The 18,737-nt window shown below is 44.0% G+C and overlaps 1 protein-coding gene across 3 annotated transcripts in view; it reads left to right on the top strand.

Annotated features, from left to right (window-relative positions):
- The first annotated feature begins 508 nt into the window (after positions 1-508).
- Positions 509-18,737, top strand: part of LOC133507956 (neurexophilin-4) — a 96,236-nt gene continuing 78,007 nt past the window's right edge. For 2 of the 3 annotated variants that reach the window (XM_061833573.1, XM_061833571.1), the window contains exons 1-3: positions 509-614; positions 8,189-8,254; positions 15,992-16,157. The gene's annotated coding sequence lies outside the window, so the exon portion shown is untranslated. The other variant, XM_061833572.1, reaches the window with a different exon arrangement.

Here is an 18,737-nt window from a genome sequence, read left to right as displayed (position 1 = left end):
CATTTTTCACAATTTAAGAGTTAAGTGCTCTGTGAAATTTCAACAGGAGTGAATATTCGACTGATAATCCCATCGAAATAGTTTTTCCTTTATTAAACAACGAGGTGCAGGTATTATGCTTGAGTACTTGTGGTGATCACAGTGTACATTGTAGTATTTGTCGTTGTGTTTGGCCTTAGAAAGCGGGCCCATCCTCTGGTGTAATATGCAAGTCCGCAAACGAGAGTGTACTTGGCTATTGTTGATGCATTTTAGTGCCTGGCTGTTAACTGTTTAACCTTTCGCTATTTTTCATGTTTGACACAAATAATATTAATTTCAGTCATTCTCTGTTCTTTATTGACTATTTCTTCCAAGCTCGCCATCATTACGCCAATTTATTTCAACACCGAGTCATGCGTGCGTCTGGAGTAGGACTTGGGAAACAAAAGAGCATTTTATAACCTCACAAAATCGACAAAAAAAGAAATTTGTGGACGTAAAATTTCTGCCTCGGCCTGTGCTTGGAACCAGATTGGCGCCGCCGGAACTCGTGTTTCACACGGACATTTCTTGCCGACGGACACAATCGTGGTACCCAAACAAACTGGGCCAAAAACAACAGTGGAGCGTAGGTGGGTTTTGTTCCTTCCTTTTTTTAAAGACACTGTTGGTGTTTAATGTACCTATTCGATGACTTAGTTGAACGGTACTTTGGGGTTTTTGACCGAAATGGTTATCGCGAGCGTGGTAATGCTAATTCGCGATTGCTAACCTTTAGCATGTACCAAAGGCAAATTCTGTACACTAAATGTAGACCAAACACTCAATACCAGCATGGATTTTAAGGATGGAAGTAAATCCCTCATAAATTGGACTAAATGCACGTGAGTAGTACCCCCCCCCCCAAAAAAAAGGGTGATGTTAGAGTGATAATTGTTATTCGATGATTCGACCAATAATCAAAAGGTGAATTGATTGTAAAAGCCTTTGATTACTGACAGTCCTCTGTTGGAGCAACAATAGATTGTGTGAGGTAAATAATCCCTGTGAAACCGTGAGGCAGAGGTTTTGCATTGTCGAGTTGTTCGATTAGTTGTTTCAGCGCTACTCTGGAGCTTTCCGTAGATACTAACTCGCTGTCATGGGTGGAGAAATGTACTCTGTGGGGGAAATTCTAATGCAAAATAGCATTAACTGTAAGACTAAATGTATAAATTGTTGAGCAATTTTAGAATAGTAGAAGCTGCGTCATGAAAAATTGAATGGGTAACAGCACAAGTCATCCTTTAACTTTAACCACAAGAGTTCAGTGTTCAAATCTCTCCTCTGTAGGAGTCACGTAACCGCCTCCATATTTCCCCGCGTGGCTGACACTAATGGGAAGCATGCTGTGTCGCGCAAGCAGGTGGCTTTAAGTGGAGGAGGAGGGGGTCATCTTTTTCCTGGGCTAAAAACAAAACTTCAGCAACCTGCTGGGCACTTAAGACGCAGCGACGCCGAGATCGCTTCGCGGTGCACGATGAGTAATGTGGCGGCACGGCCTGGCTCTTATCCAATCATCAGCGTGAGCTTTAAGGGGAGACGGCGAGAGATGCTATCGCGCTTTGTTGTGTTCGCGCTTGTAGTTAGCGAGAGAGGCTGCACTAAAAAGGGATTTTCCTTGCGCCCAAGATGAAGAGAACGCTTTTTGATTGGACGCCTGGACACACGACCGATGACTCCATTCATTGTTAGGATTGTCAGGTTCATTTTAGATCTTTTTTAAATTATGAAAATATGGCATATAATTCTGTTTGTGTATATCACAGGTGTCAAACTCAAGACCCGGGGGCCAGATCCGGCCCGCCGTGTGATTTTATGTGGCCCGCGGAAGCAAATCATGTGCATCAACTTCCAGGATTTTTTTTTGTTGTTGTTGTAATCTGTAGCCAAATTTCAAATTGGCGTGTCGTAAATGACAACATTGAGATATTAAAAGCATTTTTGTGTTACCAAACAACAATGGTTGGAAACAGCCATTACCCTTGATTTCTAATTCCAAAACGAGTTCACAAATTTGAAGTGTAAATATGATGAGGCGGTTAAAGATTTTTATCCTTTCACAGCCATAACGGCCCTTTGAGGGGAAACCGCAAGTACAATGTGGCCCGCGACAAAAATGAGTTTGACACCCCTGGTGTATATGATCTCATGTTTTGGACTTTCAACAGCAAATTTGTTAAGCGTGAATCAACAGTGCCTCTACTGGTGGAAATGAATCATGCACTTAATCGCTAACGATCCCCAAATTGGTTTGAAAAATGTAAGATCCCCAAAAACATGCAGTTTGACCAGGAAAAAAATGGCAATTTCACGAGAAACTCACAGTTTTACACGGAAAATATGCAATTTAAATCGTACATGTCAAACTATTACAAGAAATGACCGTTTATGAGAGAACATCGTTTTACAAAATTAGTGACATTGAAACAAAAAACTTGTAAAATGATGGGGGTAATAATTTATACAAATCCATAATTTCATCATAAACGGTAGAGTGATAAAAACTATCAGGAAGCCATGACGTCATTTAAACAATTACATACTCAGAGTGAAAGAAAATGTTGCAATTTTACAAGAATAAAGTCATATTACAAAAGTCATACATCATGAGAATAAGTTAGCATTATAAGAAAGTAATTTTATGAGGAAAAAACATTTCACATTGTTTTGTAGTTTTTTATGGCCTCTTTTATGAGACTGGGGTGGTATTAATAATATGTTATACATGTGAAAGACTAGACTTTTACTTGAATAAAGTCACAATGTGACAAAAGTGTTTCATATCATAAAATTACAAGGAAAATGTTGACCATAAACTATTATCCCCATCCTTAATGTGCGAGCACAATTTTAATTAATGCCCTTGCAACAGTGATAACTCAGTTTGAAAAGGCACTAATTGAAAATGATAATTAGCACATTTTTAGCTAAATGTTGTCGTCGTCTTTTTGTTTCACCTTTTATTGCATCCGTTTTTCTTTTTTTCGCTATTTAAGTGTCCGTGTGTACAAAGAACCTGGACATTAAATTGTGTTGTTATGAAAATTGATTAACTTTTGCCAAAACTAATGACTAATTTGCACTTGTGAAGAACAACACATTACATAGAGACGTCTCGAAGTGTTTTGTGTAGCTGGGAACGTTAATAAGGGAACCAAAATATGAGAAACATCACACTTAAGGGCACATGTAAACAATAATCCATCCATCCATTTTATCTGCTGCTTATCCTGACGAGGGTCACGGGAGTGCCTTAGCCAATCCCAGCTATCATCGGGCAGGAGGCGGGGTAAACCCTGAACTGGTTGCCAGCCAATCGCAGGGCACATTGAGACAATCAACCATTTGCACTCATAATCACACCTTGGGGCAATTTAGGGGGTCCAGTTAAAGCATGTTTTTGGGATGTGGGAGGAAACCCACGCAGGCACAGAGAGAACATGCAAACTCCACACATGGGGGGGGGGTTGGACCCGGTCCTCAGAACTTTGAGGCCAACGTGCTACAACTGCTCCACCGTGCCCTCTCATGTAATCATATCAATTTTTTTTCACCGTAGTGTTACATTTTTAATTTCTCAAGTGGAGAACTAACTAGGGTGGCACGGTGGGGCAACTGTAAAGCGTTGGCCTCACAGTTTTGAAGTCGCGGGTTCGATCCTGGACCTGCCTGCATGGGTTTTCCTCCAGGGACTCCGGTTTCCTCCCACATCCCAAAACATTAATTGTGCACTCTAAATTGCCCCTAGGTGTGATTGTGAGTCTGGCTGTTTGTCTCAATGTGCCCTGTGATGGTCTTGCAACCAGTTCAGGGTGTACCCCGCCTCCTTCCAAATGACAGCTGGGCTTGGCTCCAGCGCTCACCCTTGTGAGGATAAGCGGCTAAGAAAATAGACAGACGGAGAACTAACTATATTGTCTCATCTTTAGCTCTGCTTTGACCCACAACCCGATCGTAATCAGGGCCTGATTGTAATTAATGAGGTGATTAATTGCTCAATTGATCCTCTGTTCGATTAAAAAAAAAAAAAAAATGTCCCTGTGATGGAAATCCAAAGAGAACAGGAGTGTAATTCTTCATATGTTATACCACTTTAATTGGATTCTGAGGTCCCATTGGCTTAGGATGTCCTACTAAATATGCATGCGTGTAATTGTCAACGTCAAGGAAGTAAGTGCAGACTCAAATTGTGACTAAAATGTATGTTGTTGTTGTCCCCCCCCCCCTTTCATATATATATATATATATATAAGTGAGGCCCAACTAGAGGAGATGATTTCCCCGTTCAAGCGGCAGGTAGTAAATCACACATTAGGTGGGGGGTGGGCGCACTGGTTGCTGCAGAAGGTGACCCTGAGATCCGGGCGGCCTTGTTCATTTAGACAGTCTGCGAGCGCGCCGCGGACAGCCAGCGACGGAGTGGAGGCTCGCCCCCGGAGAGATGCAACGGAAAGAATTTAGATGAACGATCTGCACAGCGTTGGTGTTGATACTCTGCTCGCCGTCACTTGCAAGTACCAGAAAGGAAGGGAAAAAAACAAACCAAAAAATACATCTCGCGTATTCTGTTCCATCCATCTTTTTTCTTTTGCCGCTTATCCTCACAAGGGTTGCGGGGTGTGCTGGAGCCTATCCCGGCTGTCAACGGGCAGAACTGGTTGCCAGCCAATCGCAGGGCACATCGAGACAAACAGGCGCACTCACAATCACACCTAGTGTCCAATTATTGTTGGATGTTTTTGGGATGTGGGAGGAAACCGGAGTGGCCACCCAGAGGAAAACCCACGCAGGCACGGGGAGATCACGCAAACTCCACACAGGCGGGTCTGGGATCGAACCCAGGACCTCAGAACTGTGAGGCCAACGCTCAGCTGCGCCATCACGCCGCCCTTATTCTGTTATCAAATATAATGTGGATTTGTACTATGCCAAACCCTTTTGTTGCGTTTTGGGTAAAAACAAACACACCTATGAATTTATCATAGAGAAAAACTTGCTGAGAAGAAACCTTCGTTAATCAGGTGACAGAGTACTGTAGAATCAAGCTGCTACATACTTTATCGTAGCTGCTGAAGCATGTTATTGACAAAAAAGCAATCCAAGAGAAGATTGTAACTTTAAAAGCGCCGCACGCCACAACGAGCCCATGCGCGCGGAACGCAGTCGGACGAGAAAGAAACGAGTGAACAGAATGGAAAAAAGGACAAGCTTGACCGAGCAGCCGAATTATGTATAGTGGAGAAGACCCGCGAAGACCGAATCCAACTTCAAAGCCAATGTCGGGAATTGGGAAGTTACGTTTAGGCTACGCGCGGACTGCCCGGTGGTGTCATGGATGTCAAGGCAACTTAGTTCACAGTTTATGAAACCAGAATACTGCTCGCTCGTTCATTCTGAAAACAAATACATTGAGATTCGAATGATCCACTTGTGTATTTCCCCAGATACAAGCCAACCTTCAACAGATTTTTGTCCGTTATTTTGTAATTAAATTTTATATTTTGCTTTGGCTTGCAAGTCGATATGAGAGCTGCAGGAGGGCAGTGACTCACCTCACTCCATAATAAGCGGAACTTTTGGCAAATGGTAAACAACTCCAATACCCCCCGCCCCCCACACGATAAAACAAAAAAACGCTATTTTAAGTCACAGCGCAACGTTTAGCTAGCGGACGTCGCAGTAAGTGAAATGCTTTTGGCAGTCCATCAGACTTGATAACCGGGTGAACCTGAATACCACGGCTTGAAAGTGTTCAAATAATGGAGTGATGTGGTGAACAGGTGTTCCTGCATCTGGCATTTTGCCTTTTCCACGCAGTTTGTCCCCCCCCCCCCCCGCCAATGCTCCTGCACATTTACATGAAGGCTGCCACGTCGTACCAACTGCGTACCATCCAACCAGGAACCTGTACATTGCATTTTGACTGCTACTTAACTTTGTCATTGCCCAATGTTCTCGACAGTTGGGTAATAGTAAGGAAAAGTATTGTTGAAAATGGACGAATACCTCGCTTCCCAGAATCATACACAGAACCTCGCAATTTTTCCCGATCAAGTGTGCGATTTTTTCCCTGTCGAACGAAGCGGATCCATACGGCGCGATGCAATTACTTCCATCCCTCACGACTCCGACAAAGTTTCTCCGAAAAGGTCACTCGTGTCCTCCTCGAAATGGAAATCCTTTAGGAGGAGATTTTCTAGCCTTTTATAACCTTTACACAAGATATTCCGCTGGGTTGACTCATTGCGTGCTGCGGTGGCTCCTTGCGGATCTATATTCAACATTGTGAATGTAATCAATGACTTTTGCGCGCTTGTCTTTTCCAATCACCTGGTCACGCCCATTGATCATGACAGCCACGGTCAAACGCGCACCAGCAATTACCAATCGCAACTGGCGAGCGGCGTTTAAATGCGTGCGCGGTCGAAGGCCAACGGCGTCCTCGGTTCCACGTTTTAATTGAGATGGCGCGGAAGCAAAGGGATGGAGGTCGGCTCGTTTTCGCGCGTGACAGCGAGGGTGAAACGGTCCACCCCTTCCCCAGGGGTTCCACGTGGACCCCTCAGCCGTCCTTACACCACCAATTTGTGGATCACTCAGACGCCGCACCGCATCGGGCCGTCTGTCGCTGGGTTCTGAGGGCTGCGGATGCGTTCGGGTGACATCTTAACTAAGTCTGTTGCTATCAATTAGAGTGAAGAGGCGAGAGGAGGAGGAAATGAAGGAGCAGAGTAAAGAAAGAGGCGGGTGTTGGGAAGTAGACCTTTGCAACTGGATCAGGGATAAGCTGCTTTGACTAAAACAGCCACACACCGAGCGGCGCAGCAGTTGCGAACTGACACACTTGTACCGACCAACTAGGCCAAGATTCTATTGGACTTCCAGATCCAGACTGACAAACTGGTCACGGCTAACCAGTCTGACACGAGAGGACAGTAGTCGTGCTAGATGAAGCAATACCAAGTGATAGCAACGTCGGAAAAATGAACACAAAAAGCGGGAGAAATCCCAAGGACTGAAGGAAGAACTGAAGAAAATGCCGAGGATGAATGCAATAGTGGTGCTCGTGGGTAGTGCACCGGGGGCAGTAACCCCCGAGCTGGGAGGATTGGAAGATCCCAGAACATCTGACATCTCCGTTAAGAAGAGCATAATGCCGGGGATAGCTAAGATCTCGTTCGGAACCCTCACGCTCCCAGATCTCTGGGAGAGGAGATCCTTCAGATACTGCATGTGTGGTTTTATAACAATACTTCATCACTGTATAGTTATAATTTCTCGTGTACCTGAGCCTAGATCAAGAGAGAGTCCGCATGGGTACTGTTGGTAAACTGCCAAACAACCTCTAAAATGATTCACACGGTCTTTTTTTTTTGTTCCCACTTCTCGTGGTGGCAAATTGTTGCTTCCTTGACAATTGCACCTTGTTTTTGTGGTTCATTAAAGAATAATTCAGTACAGTATATGGCCTGCGGGGCCTCAAAATTCAACACAGGGTTGCAGTTTCTTCATCGCAGTGCATCGTTTGGTATGTGGTGAAGAGTTGTCGACTTGGTTTTTTGCAATGGCTCACTTCAGTCACTTACAGCCTCATTGGTGGGGATTCGAACTGAACCGATCCACTTCTTAGTCCATTCATGGATTAAAATGTCTGGAGTGAATTTTGAACCTCGTACAAAAATGAGCTGGCTTGTTGAACAGCTGGATCATGGTGCATACCTGTAAATGTATTGCGAAATATCACGGGATGTATCTTGCTGTTTTGATTGAAGAAGCTTTGCTCCTCTGTCTTAGCAAAGTTTGTTTGTTAATAAACGGCATTACGCATTAATGACTATTGATTCCCGCTAAGCTTTATTTGATGCCGGTGCTCGGGCCAACCAAGAGCCCATTAAGATTTGGTGCAGATTCAGGAATTTTTTTTTTTTTCCCCCGACTGCAAGATTGGACATTTATCAGCATTTTCTTTAATTTCTTGTTGAATAATGCATGAGTCCAAATGACTAAATGCAGGTAATAGTCGGAGTCTGTGAACGTGGAAACTCTTTCTAGTTGTCTTTAATTCGACAAAAAAAAAGAGTGACATCAGTAGCCAGCTTCACCTTCATGTCGGCTCATTTGCGATCATATTGCTTACTTCTCTCACCATGTGCTTCTTTTCCAGGCTTTTCCTCGGTCTCGTTTCTTTACTGTCACACTGTTTGACTGAAGAATTGCCCGTTTTTGTCACGTGAGTAACAATCAAAAAACACACACATACATGCACACGCATAAACAACCACACCATAACATAAAACAGACAAAGTAGACAAATCTTCGGCACCAGAAAAACACACAAACATACCAAAATACATCAACAAAGGGACACTCAAATACGAGCACACAATACACTCACAAAAAAGAACTCAAATAAACACAACACAAGTACACTCAGCTACAATCACACAAAGATATTCACAGAAATACACAAAAATAAACATGAAAACACACGAACAAGCATGGACACACAAGGAAATCCACGTATAAAAACAAAAAGGACACAAAGACACTCAAACACACCGACAAATAAAAACTGACGTGCAGAAATGAAAATACACACACAAAAGCCAACGTACATAAACAAACAAAATCACACACAAATACAGAAACGTACACGTAAACACAGAAATACATGCAAATCACAACACTCACAAAAACGTGCGCCAACATGCACACCAAAACTCACATGCAAAAACACATAAATACTGTACATATATATGCCACAATTGCCTACAGAGTGCACCTGGTTATAAGCCTCATCCAGTACATTTGTAAAGGAAATACTATTTGGTACATCGATACGCCCCAGGTGTGTAAAAGCCACAAGTGCCCACATTTAAACACGAGATATTTACAAAGAAAGACTGTACACAGAGAGTTTACCGTGAGCTCAAGGCTAACGCTAGCGCTAGCACAGCGCTGACAGGGCCGGTTAAAAACAAAAATTACTGACACACGGCAGTAACACAGCAGCAACATGCTAGCACTGTGCTAACATATAACATGGCCGGTAAAAGTCACTTCCTCGGCACATATATTCCACCGGTCTCACTCTTACCTTTTCCGCTAGAGTGCCCCCTTGCAGCTGTGCACAAATGAGCCGCATCACCGCACAAACCGCAGGGTTGAAAGCGTGTGGGGGGAAAAAAAGTCACGGCTTGTAGCTCGGAAATTACAGTGTATATATACAAATACAATATACAAATAATAATAATAATAATATACAAAAAAATGTCAGCATGTCTACATTGTGTGAGATCCACACACAATCACTCACTCACCCCCACCTATCGTGCACTTTGGAACTGGAGGACATCTTAACTGTGCACTGTCCAAACTGAAGTGAATATAATTTTTTTTTTTTTTGATTGATGTGCATCCTCTCAATGGAAAGCTTCATTAAAATGAGATGATTATGCTCCAATGTGAAAATCCATACAAAGGTCCATGAGAAGGACACGGACCCTGGAGGACTCCTTGGACTCTTTCCCTAGTTCACTACAATGTATACTGCATTTTTTTTTTCCTTATTACCTTTGTACAGTATGTTGAAGTAATGGGCCCGCATACCCCCACCCCATTAAATACTCTCTACTGTACTGCATTGGTGTCGAGGCGACGTGACACATTACAAGACCGCCGCTCGCCGAACAAATATTGTTACGAGCGAGCGACGTTTAATAATATAAAAGTTGACACTTTAATGCATACCGGGTCTCTAATGGATATTCCATCACCATCAGGCCCCCCTCGATATAGATGGATCGCGCTTTTTGTGCACGGGACAGAACCTCATCAATCTCCCCGACCGCCACCCCTGCAACAAAAAGGGAAAGAAAGCAAATTGCTGTATTTTAATTAATGCATTGCCTCACCTCTTATGGGCTCAGCATATTTGAGCGTGGAAGAGACAAAATGGAAGCCGGGAGAGGCAAGTGGGTGTGCAGAAGGGGGCGCGGGGGGGGGTGTTCTTCAAGTTGCATCCGTCGGCAAACTTTCAAATGAGCGTCAAAGTTAGCCCGGCGTGATGGATGAGTGCCCAATGCCGCTTGTCACCAGGCTTCTCCCGGTCGCTGCGCTCGCCTCGTGTCCCTGCCAGGGCCGTGCCATAGTCGCGTCGTCAATGAGGCCCGATATTAACAATTAATATCTTCAGACGAGCTTAAGCAAACATGTCATCCCAATAAAAGTGGCCAAGTGGGGCATATTCTGTTTATTCTCGGTGACGAGCCAGACATGGATCATGTGATCATGTCGGACTATTTGCGCTGCCGCAATGGTGATACGTGATGTCCGGCAGTCTGGTTTAATATTGTCACAATTGACATTATGTTCTTAATTTCATTTCTATGATCAGTCATAATAGCATAAGTGGCACAGCTAGACAATGGCATCGGCACGGAGAGAGAGACATGACAGGAATAAACTACGGCGACATCAAGAACTGAAAGAAACCAGGGAGTTCAATTCACACAGATTGGCAAGACAACGGAAAAACACTTGGACAAGACGCAAGTGGCAGGAGGGAGCTGATTGGTTGACACCAGCTAGAGGGTAACCCGAACACGTCGACGCAATCAGCTGAGGACTGAAGACATAAAAAACAGACAACACAGTAAAACCTTAAACAAAACCAAACAAACCGTGGCATCAACCACGTTGTTTTATTTCCGTATTAGACACTTTTTCAACCACATTAATTCATTTTTTCCCCCATTTCCCCTTCCAAAAAAATACATTTAGCAATACAGGTTATAGGTCACATTCATGGTGGGAAAAAGTTGTGGAATGATTTTATCTTGGTTTAATTTTTCATATCAAAGAAAGCTACCATTTGAACAGGGGTGTGCAAACTTTATATATTCACTGCTCATTAGCATCATATTCCAGCGAGTCACGGAGTTCATATTGACAACAATTGCACATTTCTTTGTTGCCATACTGCAGTTTCTTAAAGAAACGCAAAGAATACGCGGGGTGTTTTCCCTTGAGCGTACTACTTAATTTGAAATAATTACAACCGGATATGTGCAGACCTGCTCGATTCTAAATACATTTGTGATGATTATTATTATAAGTCAAGCTGCTGAATGAATATGTAGATAAATTGCATGAAATGATAATGTAGATTCTCTAGCTGATACAACATGGGAGTTTTATTGTCTAGTCCACCAATATTGTCGACCACGATGGTTCGAGCCTGGTAATGACATATTATTTCGCTCTAAAGGATAAAACCATGCAAAACAATCTCCTTGAAATCAACAGAAAAGAAAGGAGCCCCACGACCTATCCCTGTGGGACACCCCAGGTGGCGGCTTTCTCACCTGATTAAAATCCTGCGCATTTTACCCTTAAAAAGTAGAGCAATGCACTGTTTTCCAACGCCTGCGCCGTTTGTCATATAATAACCATGCGGGTAAATTTCTTGCGGGGTTGTGGGTGGGCACGCCATCAATAGCATGCAGGTATGTTGCTGTGACCCCACCCATCTGTGTCCTCTGAGCTCCAATCAATACTGCCGGCAAATTGTACACCCCGCTAAACCTCTCGTTCCATCCACACGCATGCACTCTCTGGGGGATCAATGTGGGTCTTTTCAACATGATTATCATATACTTTATTCCCTCTTTGAAAGGACAAAGTCACCTAAACTGCCGGAGGGACTCGATTAATGGGATTAGTTCGGTATGATGGAACAGGACTGGTGGTAGCTGAGTTTTAGGGACGGCAATGGGCCTCATGTTTAAACTTGAGTTTTTTATCCATCCATCCATTTTCTTTGCCACTTATCCTCACGAGGGTCGCGGGGAGTGCTGGAGCCTGTCCCAGCTGTCAACGGGCCGGAGGCGGGGTACACCGTGAACATGTTCCCAGCCAATCGCAGGGCACATGGAGACAAACGGCCCCACTCACAATCACACCGAGGGGCAACTTAGAGTGTCCAATTCATGTTGTTTTCGGGACGTGAGAGGAAACTGGAGTGCCCGGAAGAAACCCACGCAGGCACGGGAAGAACATACAAACTCCACACAGGTGGGGGGCGGGATCGAACCCGGGTCCTCAGAACTGTGATGCCAACGCTTTTACCAGCTGATCCACCGTGCCCCCCCTTTTGATTTTCATCTGTAATTAATTGTATTTTTAACAAAACATGTTAATTTGTATGCGCTAACGTGTCTTATTAACGTCGTCGTTGTCAATCTTTTTGGAATTGGAGTGAGTCGGGCCGTAATTGCAGGTAACCTTGGGGCAATTGGAGAGAGACTCATCGTAATTGGACCGTATTGTCATTGGAGTGAAGGGCGCTGTGATCGGAGTCTTTCGTGCTGTAAATGGAGTGAACTGTATTTAAAATGTGTTTTATTGGAGTTAATTTTATTGTAATTGGAGTGAATACTAGCAGATTTGGTGTGAGTCGTATCAGTGAACTGGAGCATAATCGGTAATTGGCATAGCTTTATATGAATCTTGAACTACAGCGCATCATTGGTAACTATACAGACTCCCGTCCCGAAAAACTACAGTCGCTTGCTTTGATGGGCCTCAATCGATAAAGAGTCAAAGCGAATCCAAAGAGAGGCCGAGTGTTGTCATCTTGGGTTTGTTTAGCTAGTTTATTTATCTAGTTGACCGATATCGCGGAATGTGACCATGAGTAAACAAGTGAGATTCTCCGCTGGTAATAAAAAAAAAAAAAAAAAAAAGGACACGTGGGATGAAGAGCGAAGCGCAGAAGGAGAAGGTGTTCACCTTGAGAGCGGCCATCCATTACAAAAAAAAAAAAAAAGACCAAAGCTCACTCTGTCACGCTGTCACTGAGATGCCACCTCCTCACAGGCTGAAAGGTCACCTCGCGCTTCACTGCATTGCTTCTTTTTTCACGTACGCAGACACACACACACACACGGGCAGAGAAATTTTATATTTTATAAATACATGTCTGTGTACTTTATATCCAATGGTATCTCTTTTACTTTACAAAAGTGATATTTAAAGGAGGCATATGATGGAAAATGCCCTTTTTAGAGGCTTCCCGCCCCGGTTCTCGAACGTCCCCGTTTTCGAACAAATCGGTTTTCGAATGAAAATTTTGAGATTTTTTTTTTTTTTTTTTGCTTCTGTTTTTGAACGAAAATCGGTACTTGAACGCCCCCGGCTTCGTCTTTTCCTTTCCTTTCGGCTTGTCCTGTTAGGGTTCCCCGCAGCGTGTCATCTCAGATGAACGCATATTTGTTTGGCACAGTTTTATGCCGGATGCCCTTCCTGACGCAACCCCTCTGCATTCTAGCCGGGGAGAGAACGCCCCCGAAAAAAAACCAGAAATAACATATTGCGCGCGGCCAGACCAGCTGACCCACGACGTGCTTCGTTATTGTCAATTTGAACGCCCCCCCGAAAAAAAAGCAGAAATAACATAATGCGCGCGGTGCAAGCAGCTGACCCACCCCTGACGTGCTTAGTTATCGTCAATTCAAGCGCCCCCCGAAAAAAACCCCGTAAATAACATCGCGCGCAAGCAGTTAACCCATCCACGATGCGTTTACTTATTGTCAATTCGAATCCCCCCCCCAAAAAAAATGCGGAAATTACACAACACGGGCGGTGCAACCTGTGCACTTTTGTTATTCTGTATAACGCAGCCTCTGTACACAGACGTGTCCCGGTAGTGACTTGTTTTTCTTCTTATCAAGGACGACCGTATTAACCCCCAATCGTGGCTCCAAAGAAGGCAAGTTGCTTGTTTAAAGTTATTCTGCACTTTTGTAAAAAAAAAAAAAAAAAAAAAAATGTTCACAAGGCTGGGGGCCAAGTCACTACAGATACGGCAATGCACTCCCAGCCTAGGGTACTGCTAAAGCATACATTTTATTTAATTATTATTTTTTTTCTTACATTATTTTATTTTATAAAGTATTTAAACTATACATCTATCTGTTAAGTAGGTTATTATCAGGAAAAGCTAAAAAAAATGCTTTAAAAAGCCTAATTTTTAAAACTTGGAACGCTTTATTTCTTTTTCCATTCATTTTAATGGGAAACATTGATTCGGTTTGCGTACAAATCACTTCTCAAACCATTTTTGGAACGGATTGTGGTCGAGAACTGAGCCATCACCGTACCAGTTAAATGTTTTGTAATCTGCCCCATTTCTAAAGAAAAAAAAAAGTTTGTGTTCCGCAACAATGGGGCGAATTCACATAATAAATTACTCCAAGTTTCTTTGCCCAACTTGCCATGAGAAGATCCAGAGTCACTTCAAGTGTCCTCTGGAGGCACGATCGGGCGCAGTGGTTTCATTATACAGTGGCTAATGGCATCACGCTGTCAAGGGTCACCTCAAATGTTGCCTTGGCATTTAATAAAGGTTGTGGGATGGTCTTGATTTGACCCTGCAAAGGATTCATTTACTTTTCCTATGGGTGGAATGTCCAAATCCAGCATCCCTGAAGAGACGGCGTCAAAAAGAGAAAATCACAGGTTTCACTGTAAAAGGATTTATGTATTTAAATACAGTGCATTCTTAAAGTACGATTAACCTGACTTATATGTATATATTCTTTATCCTCTGCGAAGAAAAGCTAATATTCTTGGGGGTTGGAGTGACTGTCTCCATGTGCACACCAGAAAGAAGAGCACAATCTCTGTTGGATTAAAGCTAAATATTCACATTTAGCTGTCATAATTGTACATTTTTAGTTTGCATATTTTGGTTTTCACAGTGAGCCAGGCACGGTCTGTTGTAAACAAATGCGGCTTATATTTTTGCTCGATACCTTCGCGCCCGATGACATTTCACGCCACAATTCCGGCTTCAATTGGGCGACATGAGAATGCAGCGCAGCAGTTAGGATAACACTCATTAGGCGGCTAATTAAAAGTTTCCATGGTGACCGTTGAACAGACGGTTGCAAAAGAAAAATGAAAAATGAAAAACCCGGAGGATTCACGGCGAGGGCTTGACTCTGAACAATGTAAACGCTCAGCTAAGATTTTTCTTATGCTGACACTTGTTGATGATTATTTAGCCATGACTAAAATGTTTTTTTTTTTTTTTTTGCATTTAGAAAGACACAAATGCTTTTTTTCTTCCTCACTTTGACGTGAAATCATAGACTAAACTTTTCCTGTTTTAAATGAATTTGGATCAAAATTTATTTATATTTCCTAAAGGCGGTGGATCAGCTGGAAAGCATTGGCTGCACAGTTCTGGGTACCCGGGTTCAATCCCACCCCTCCCTGTGTGCAGTTTGCATTTTCTCCCCATCCCTGTGTGGGTTTTCTCCGGGTACTCTGGTTTCCTCCCACCTCCCAAAAACGCGCAACATTAATTTGACCCTCTAAATTGTCCCAAGATGTGTTTGTGAGTGCAGCCATTTGTCTCCTTGTGCCCTGCGATTGGCTGGCAGTTCAGGGTGTGCCCCGCCCCCTGCCCGTTGACAGCTGGGATAGGTTCCAGCTCTCCCCGCGACCCTCATGAGGATAAGCGGCAAGGATATTGGATGGATGGATAATTGGACACTCTAAATTGCCCCGAGGTGTGATTGTGAGTGCAGCCGTTTGTCTCCATGTGTCCTGCGATTGGCTGGCAGTTCAGGGTGTGCCCCGCCCCCTGCCCGTTGACAGCTGGGATAGGCTCCAGCTCTTCCCGCGACCCTCGTGAGGATAAGCGACTAAGAAAATGGTTGGATGGATAATTTCTAAACGCCAGAATAATGATTGGACTTTTTTGGGACAAATATTGTATATACATCATCGACAATACAGACATGGTTACAAACATGGGCAATAACGTCATGACTAACAACATTGGCAGCCAAGGGGTGCCATTGTTGTTTGCCATTTTCTATTTGTACGCACAAGTACAGTAGTTGTATCATTTCTCTTTTTAATCCTCTCTCTGGGTTGTGTTTTCTTAATTCACTAGGTGACATTTGCAAGGCTGCACAGGAGAACCAGGCCATTATGTCGAACAAGACACGATGCACGGGCGAGGAAGGGATAAAATGGCAAAGAACAGATAGAAGTAGGAGAAACACTCTCGGACGAGTGTCACGAGTGACAGTGAAGACATCGTCACCGCTGAGGAAAAGGTTAATTGTGTCTAACTTAGGACTGTTTGCATTTTCTGTCATCGTCCACCTGACCTTTTTGTTTGGCGCCTAATGAAACCATGTGATACATCACGGACGACACGCCTCCTTTCCCTCGCTCTCTCTCTCCATTTCTCTTCCATGCCCGTTTATTGTATTTATGCTCTGGGCAGAAGTCTATATGCCAACTCTGTTGTGTGGCCGCACTCCTTCTTCCCCTGGAAGTGCCGTGCCCCTCCCTCTTTCGAGGCCCTCGGTATTAATAACGGTGACACTGCAAACGGCGGCGATAAAGGGAAATGGAGATGGGAACCAGTTTCTCTCAAAATGTGCACTTCATCATGTGTCGAGAGATGGAAACAAGCCGAGGGAGGGGTTAGATTGTTGCAAAGTTGCAGCGGCGCTGGAATGGGTACAAAAAACGACGGCGGCGATTAAATAAAGTACTGATTTTTACTCTGAGGAACTCAGTGAAGAAATTTACAATGTAAAGTACAGTACAGGGATGTCTTCAAGCACAGAAACTCGAGTTATTTGGCCACAATTCTTCAAAATAAAAAGGCTTCAAACAGTTTATTGTCATTCCCAGTGGAAATTTACATTGTGTATTAAAACAACTACAGTAATCTTGGTTTCTTTGGACCACACGCGCAGTCGGTGAAATTTGTGAAGTAAGGAGCAAATATTTTGCGGGGATTTATCGTAGTACTATAAACTAAGTACATCCGTCCATCCTTATCCTCACAAGGGTCGCGGGAGTGCTGGAGCCTGTTCCAGCTATAGGGCAGGAGGCGGGGTACACACTGAACTGGTCGCCAGCCAATCGCAGGGCACATAGAGACAGACACCAGTCGCACTCACAATCGCACTAAGGGGCAATGTTGTCTCCAATTTATGAATATATATATATATATATACACCATATCCTTAATAAAATCAGTTTAAGATAATGCTAACAGACAATGCAAAACAGATTGGCTAACAGATAGCATCAATATTGTTGATGTAACCCTTTGAGCCACACGTGTCAACTCAAGGCCTGGGGGCCAAATCTGGCCCGCCATGAAATTTTATGTGGCCCGCGAAGGCAAATCACGTGTTAACGTCCACGATTTGTGCTGAAACCTGTCCCAAAATTTCATAAATAAATCTGAGGAGGTGATTAAGTCATAGTCACAGTCATAGCCCTCTGAGGGAAACCGTAACTACAATGTGGCCCGCGACAAAAATGAATTTGAAAACCCTGCTTTGAGCTACGGATGTCTGAACTCAAAGGTGGAGCAACACGTCGACAGTGATCACAATATTCAAAGGCATATAGTCATTTTTCTTTGCCCAAATTATTAAAATTGGAGCATCTTACCAAGATAGTAGTGCAACACTTTCTGTCACTAATGCTGACACTGCCCCCCAGTGGCCTGGTTGAGCACGCCAGAAGGAACATCTGAATGTCCGTTGAATTGAAATAATGGATGTGGCAGAAACCTAATTCTTTATCCATCCATCCATTTTCTTCGTCGCTTATCCTCACAAGAGTCGCGGGGAGTACTGGCGCCTATCCCAGCTGTCAACGGCAGGAGGCGGGGTACACCCTGAACTGTTTGCCAGCCAATCGCAGGGCACATGGAGACAAACGGACGCACTCACAATTTAGAGTGTCCAATTCATGTTGCATGTTTTTGGGATGTGGGAGGAAACCGGAGTGCCCACCTGGAAAAACCCCACGCAGGCACAGGGAGAACATGCAAACTCCACAGGGGCGTGTCCGCGATCGAACCCGGGACCTCAGAACTGTGAGGCCAACGCTTTACCAGCTGATCCACTGTGCCGCCCCTAATTCTTTACGTTCCAATTAATTGTCATTTGTGTACGTTTTTATAAAATGTGATAAAAGCGGTAGAAAATGGATCCTTCTTCTCGATATCGCCACCTAAACAAGCTGACAATCCAAATGCTGTTATTAAAAAAATATTTCCAACTGGTGCTAACCAGTCAAGCGTACGGCGCTCTTCACTAAAACCTCACCTGGGGGAGTCGAGCAGCTTTTCTTCTCCCAGCATGATTTGTTTTTTCAGCCATTCCAAACGTTGTTCGGAGGCTGACATTGCGAGGAGGCCTTTGATTCAAGTTCAGTGCGAAGCACGCGCAAGTTGTTTTGAAATATAATTTGCCATTCCACGCGTGCCGTTTTGCTCCGCTTTTTGCAAGGAAGGACACGAGCGGACAAAGAACACGACTTTGCCTTACCGGCGTAAGTCATCGACCGCCGCCGCCGTCTGATATTATTCCTTTTCCCCATCAGTGTCGCCGTCCCGCTAATAAGCCGTGTCACCTTTATTTCCACCGGGCTGTGCGCATTTAAATCTCCCATGTAGCCATTCACCCCCCCCCTCCCCTCCCGTAGCGCCACATTGAAATTCCAACATGAATCGCGTATTTTTATTTCTCGCCCCCCCCTCCCCCCGCTTCGCTTTTTGAAGACAGACTGTTGTCAGAAGCAACTTGTTCAGAACTCCCACCAGTAATTAACAAGCTGAAGCAAAACAGGAAGACGCATCCTTAGTGCCTTTTTAATTGGAG

Source organism: Syngnathoides biaculeatus, chromosome 10 (genome assembly GCF_019802595.1).
Source record: "Syngnathoides biaculeatus isolate LvHL_M chromosome 10, ASM1980259v1, whole genome shotgun sequence".
Classification (NCBI taxonomy): Eukaryota; Metazoa; Chordata; class Actinopteri; order Syngnathiformes; family Syngnathidae; genus Syngnathoides; species Syngnathoides biaculeatus.
This window is presented reverse-complemented; position numbering and strand designations above follow the sequence as displayed.